General features: G+C 46.2%; 1 pseudogene; it reads left to right on the plus strand.

The window, feature by feature from the left end:
• The window catches only part of LOC109822840, a 692-nt pseudogene extending 562 nt beyond the window's left edge, over nucleotides 1–130 (plus strand).

Genomic DNA, 6,737 nt, shown 5'->3' on the forward strand with positions numbered 1-6,737 from the left:
GGACGCTTCTCCAGACTACAATTCGAGTGTTGCGGCCGTCCGATTCCCAAGCTAGGCTATTCCTGGTTTGCTCGTCGTTACTAGGGGAATCCTTGTAAGTTTCTTCTCCTATGCTTATTGATATGCTTAAACTCAGCAGGTGGCCCCGTCTGACCTGGGGTTGTGGTCCAAGGGCGCTCTTGAGTGCCCGTCAGCATGGGCTCCTTGCACGCACCGCTTTGAATTAGGGTCGACTACACAACGTTCATTGTCCTTTGTGTCTGTCCACCATTCGCCATGTCTGACCCGGTCAGTGACCATCATTTCAACCCGCCATGCCGCAAGGCACGAGAGGTCAATCTCTGCATCCGCGTGGTCGCTTCCCAATGCTATGGTCATGGGAGGTAGGGGGCATGGAGCGATGTGAGGCATGACACCTAGGCAGGCGTGCCCTCGGCCAAATAGCCTCGGGCGTAACTTGCGTTCAAAGACTCGATGGTTCACGGGATTCTGTAATTCACACCAAGTATCGCATTTCGCTATGTTCTTCAATGATGCGAGAGCCAAGATATCCGTTGCCAAGAGTCATAAAGTTCATGGTATGATTATCGAACCACATCGTACGCCGCCTTGTTGGGCGATGCAGCACACATTGATCCTCTAAAGCACTAGTCCTTGGCGTCCACCGCACCGGGTATTGATCCCGTCGTCTGTTCTATGTAGGCATCGAAAATTGCCTATAGGTCTCCGTGAGCAGATCAAAGCTAAGATGAGATGAGGAACGTCACTATCCAAGTCACAGAATCTTGATTGATGTCGATGAACGCTTGAAGTGAATCGACGAACTACGTGGAGTAACAGAATTTTAGAATAACGAAGACACGAACTGATCGGGAGTTCCACGTCGCATACAAAAGACGAAACGATACTCCTATCCCAATTTAATCCATAATGATCTAATCATCAGAGCTTATAGAACTCCTCATCGACTTTCCAACCACTTTGAATCACTCAAATCCGAGTTCGGACGAAGAAATTACGGCGAAAACGGACAAGTGCACGGAAAAGAACGTCTTAGCCTGAGTTGAGACACCCCGAGGTGTCTCGGCACAAGCGAGACACCCCAAGGTGTCTCGACCAAGGTCGAGACACCCAAGGGTGTCTCAGCCTAGGCCGAGACACCCAGGTGTGTCTCTAGGCCTAAAATTGGGCCGTTATGCTGTTTCAACCACCCGAACTCCCCGGAGCTTATAAATACAAGCCTCAGGCCTTTATTTTCGGGATCTGGTATTTTGGAGAATTAGCGAAGCCCTGCCAGATTAAAGATTGATCAAGTTCTTCAATGCTAGAGAGAGAGGTTCTTTAGATCTGCACCACCCGCATCCGATCCTTAGGATTATCCCGTTGCGATAATCCTAAGAAAAGCAATTATCTCGCCGTTGCCGAGATAAGCGCTTCTGCTTCTAGATTCCTTCACGAATCGACGGAGTTCTAGATCTGATCTGATTGTCAGGTAGTCCACGGATATCGATGTCCCCGTCACTGGCTAAAGACCCACACAAGCAAGAAACGACGAACGGATCTTGCGTTATTTTCGAGAAAGTTGTAATCTTTTATTTTCTTTTGTTAAAATTTGAATTCTTTATAAACGATTGATATTATAATGAATTCAGCAATGAAGGCAACTTTTACCGAAAATAAACTGGCAACCACAGTGGGAGCCAACAGCCTCGCTGCCGAGGCTGTTGTGACGCAACCGACATTCAAGATCTGGGTGAATGAAGAGATCGAATATGAATTCGAAGAGTACCTCTCTTCCTCCTCCCCCAGATCCGCCTCTCCAAGCAGGCGTAGGAAGGTCTCCTCTTCCAGAAACACCCGCGGGGTGTCAGACTTGAAGATCAAGGATCCCCTCACCGCCGCTGCACCCATGCCTCGCGACGTCCCTGCGGCATCCAAAGAGGTCGAAGCTGTAGATCCAGACTCCTCCTCCACCATGAAGATAACTGATGAAGGCGTTCCAATTTTGTCGAAGAGGGCACGCCAAAGACGGCGTCAACGCCTTGCGCGACAATTGGCCAAAGCTTCGGAGTCGATGGACGGGATCCGCTATAATGAGGATCTGAAATCAAGGCAGCGCCGAGAACAGCAACGGCGAACCGCTAACCCCTCCTCTAAGGCGGAGACGAACGAATGGGTCCGCGTCAAGAGGACTCGCTCTACTCTCGAGGAGCGAATCAAGAAACGCCACGCATTGCTCGCGCATGCCCGAGTCCTTCTGCAGAAAGCGGAAGAGATGCAAAAAGAAGAGATGGTTAAGAAACCGCCCAGACACAAACAGGTGTGGGTACCAAAGGCAAAACCAGCACTTAAGGCAAAAGTGGACGAAGTTACTGTCCGACCTTCTTCAAATCCAGATCCCGTTTCCCCTATCCCCGCACCTCCGACGGAGCCGGGTAATAGCGTGAATCTTACAAAATCCAGAGTTCCTTTGAAAGGTCGCATCGGTCCTCTACCTGGAAATCGAGGTAAAGCACCTGTAAAGGAACGATTGGGACCATCGAAAAGTCCCCAAACAACAATCCAGACTGGGGGTCGTACTAATCCCCCTAAGAAAGATAATAAAGGAAAAGCCCCTGTTACCGACCACATTAGATTGCGGGTTGAAGTTCAAGAGCCCGTTAGGTTTTCACACTCACAAAAGCGTAAACCTGAATGAGTGACTTTTGGGGATGCCAATAAAGCATCGTATCCCCAGAGGGAAACACATTTGTCTGATGATGATAATGTTATACCTAGGAAGTCGTGCCAACACTCTATAGGTTGCTCCAGTCATCAAACTGACGAGTTGTACTATAGGGCTGGGGGTACGAATAAGTCTCGAAAAAGAAACGTTCGAGATACGGATTCTCATTGTCCATGTGCCAATATAATCAAGGCAGTGCTATCAGAATGCTGCTGTTCTAAAGCCCCACGAAGAGTTTCTGTGTTTGAGAGAATCTCCACCAGAACGTCCGAGGTCAGACCAAGACACTACCGTAAAAGGAAACCTGCTCTTCAAGAGGAGGAATTTCAAGAAGTATCCGTCAATATGACCGGGAGAGGGAAATCAACGCGACGCTTTAGTCCGGATCCATTTGCCGCGGTGTCCCAGCGTATAACTCGATTGCGATCGGGGACCAATAGACGAAAAGGATTACCAGAGAATGCAGAAGGGGCTCCCTTCAGATGATGAAACCTCGGATGTTTGCTCGGATGTTTGCTCGGATGCTTGCTCAGCGATGGCTTCAGATGACACCGCATCAAGTGCAGGACAGCCCTACGAATCACTCATGATTAGCGCCGAACAGATGGCTAAAATACTAGAGGATGCTTTGACTAAGCAGAAAGAAAATTTTAAATTTGAAATGTAAATGGCCATGCAGCAGATGAGAGAAATGCATGACCAGCAAATCGCGGCACTGGCGACTCATCAAGGAGAATCCAGTCGTCGCAATAATCCTAACCAAGGTGATGATGAACGGGAAGTAGAGGATAATGCCAACATGAACACCCCTCCCGTCAACAACAATAATGGGGGTGGCCGCTCGGATGATAACAATACGAAGGAGGACCATGTTACTTCTCCCCGAAACCACTCGAAGACAGATACGAGTGAAGATAAGAAAATGAGGGATTTGGAAAGCAAAATCAATGCGTTGATGAATGCTCAAGAAGTGAAGAGGTCCGGGATACCATGTCCATACCCAAGGGAGTGGGAATCAATTCCATACCCTACGAAGTTCAATTTGATCAATTTCACGCTGTTTGATGGAAAGGGTTCCCCTACCCAGCACTTAATATATTTTAAGTCTCACTTAGGAATAATCTCCGGGAATGAACCTCTAATGGTGCGGTCATTCGTTAGCACTCTTCGAGGAGCGGCCTTCGATTGGTATCGTCGTCTTAAGCCGGGGAGTATCAATAGTTGGGATGACATGGGGGATATGTTTTTGACAAACTTCTTCGACGACGACACTGAGATTTCAATTGGTACATTATTTGACGAGAAACGGAAAAATGGAGAGACGGTTGAAAACTTCGTCAAGAGATTCCGGAACAAAGCGATGAACTACAGGGATCCGGTCAGTGAAGACTTCATCCTCGAGACTTGTCACAATAATCTTTCGTTGGATATCCTCGAAGCTATGGGAATGGCACCACCAAAGACTTGGAAAGATTTGAAAGTGCGAGGAGAACGAGCCGAAAGATTCCTTAAAAGGAAGAAGATTGAAAGGGGTCAAGCGGCAAATAATACTCCACAACAGAACTTTGTTCTTAAAGGTAAAGTAAAGGCACAAGCGAATGCGGTGGACGCGAACCAAACATTCGAAGTACAAGCGCAACCGCAACAATAACAGAAAGTGCCTCAACAATCAAGGTGGCAACAACAGCCTCAGAAACAGAAGGCTTCGAAACCAAAATTCCCGAAGGTCTACTCGTTCAAAGAGGATGAAGTCCCCGGTATCTTCAAATACCTCATAGATAATAACAAGATTAAGTTGCCTCCGATCCAAGATCAGGAAGATGCTAAAAGAATTAGTGATCCGAAGTACTGCGCATTTCATAGAGCGGTGCACCATCCTACCAAGGCATGTTACACTCTCAAGGATAAGATCCAAGCTTTAATCGATGTCGGGGTCCATCCTACCAAGGCATGTTACACTCTCAAGGATAAGATCCAAGCTTTAATCGATGTCGGGGTCATCACTATGAAGCAACCTAACTCTCAAGGATAAGATCCAAGCTTTAATCGATGTCGGGGTCATCACTATGAAGCAACCTAAGGAGAAGAATGTGGGCACGAATAACGTGTCGATTAGTTTCGGATCCGTTCCCCTGAACTAGTTTCAGCCTGAGCCAGTGATAAACGCGATAGTAAAGACCGTGAATGATGATCCTCACAAACAACGTCAGAAGGGACTGGTGCCACACACTGCCCTAAATGGCGAGATTCTTTGGGTTCACCCTGATTTAATTGGAGATGAACAATGGACCGGATCCTCTTCCAAATGAAAGTCGAAAGGAAAAGGGAAGTCTTGTTGCGGAACCTCTGCTATTCCAGGGAAAGACGACGAAACAATTCCTGCTTTCTCATTTTCTGACAATGAACATGAAACTTTTGTAACCACCGGAGAACCAGTCCTCGCCACCAGAAATGGGAATGAGTATTGTTTCAAATATCCAAGTGTCTCTGATCGACTAGCTAAGGTGGGGATGATTACAACTTCCCCCTCACCTGCTGAGAAGACCCAGCAGGGGCCCCTGCACCAAGATGTTTAAAACCCGAGGCAGTCTCATTTCAATCGGCCAATTGGAAGAGATAAACCAGGAAATTCAAACACTTCATACCACTTCGATGTTATGACCCAATTGGCTAACGTCCCAGTGAAAGTAACTCTACATGAGTTATCACGTCTTTCTAAAAACACTAGAGAGGCGTTCACGATCACTCCTGACCAGCTCACCCAAATTATTCAAGAAGCATTAATCAAGTAGAAAGAAGAATTTGAGGCTAAGATGGAGTCGGCCATGTAACAAATAAGAGAGTTGCAGGCTCAAAAATATCAATTTCATAAATCCGGTCATCAGGCTGAGTCTAGTTGTTACACTACACCAGTTGCGCCTATTCAAAATAGGGCAAGAAACAATAGTCCAAATATGAATATAATCATCAAGGCTGATTCACCCCTTAATGACACTGGGGGTGGTACAATTGCACCCCTCAATGACGCCGAGGGTGACCCAATTCCTTATTCTCAACATCGCTCGAGGAGAAATGAAGATGAAGACAAGAAGTAGAGGGAGGTCGAGTCTGTCACTACCTCCAAGAGGCGTTATCCTAAAAGAAAGAAAGTTGAGGGAAGCCAACCAGAGTTCATACCCAGTTTCATTGTTGATGATAATCGAACATTACAGCGACAACCGCAGGAGCAATCACCCCAACAGTCACTTCAGATGCAATGATATTCTTTCAAGGATGACGAGGTTCCAATTATCCTCAAGTACCTCCTAAAAATGACAAAATCAAGCTCCCACCTATTAAAAATCAGGAAGAAGCTAATGGTAGTTCAGACCCAAAATATTGTGAGTACCACAGGAGGGTCCATCATCCCACCAAGACTTATATCACTCTCAAGAATACAATACATGCCTTAATTGAAACCGGTGTCTCAATGGCAGAACAAACTGAGTGAGAACGACGCCACTCCGAAAAGTATACGAGTATAAACTGCTTCTTTCAAAAAAACTCCAACAGGTATATGAGTATAAACTATTTCCTTTGTATCCAACGGGAAGTTCCTGGAGAATATTTTTCGGAATATTCTTAAGGATAACCCAATATCAACAAAGAGGGGTTGAAAATAAGATATTGCTTATTGAACCAGCCTCGCCAAAGAACTAGGGTCGAATGTCTCGAAGTTTTTGGTGATTCTCAGCAAATTTGAACCCAAATGGGAGGGACCATTCGTAGTAGAGACAGTCTAATCGAGTAGCGCATATCGCCTGGTTACCAAGGATGGCGACCGGCTTATGATGCCGATAAACGATAAGTTCCTGAAAAAATACTACCCTTAGTACCTTCGGGATAACCAATGTATCGGGAAGTTCCCGGAAGAATACCACATGTGGTATTCTTAGGGATAACCCAATCATTGTAAAAGTGATAAATAAGAGATCCAAATTTAAACTCTGAATGTCATAATGTTTCCTTTTAT

The sequence above is a fragment of the Asparagus officinalis genome, chromosome 8 (genome assembly GCF_001876935.1).
Source record: "Asparagus officinalis chromosome 8, Aspof.V1, whole genome shotgun sequence".
NCBI classification, from domain to species: domain Eukaryota; kingdom Viridiplantae; phylum Streptophyta; class Magnoliopsida; order Asparagales; family Asparagaceae; genus Asparagus; species Asparagus officinalis.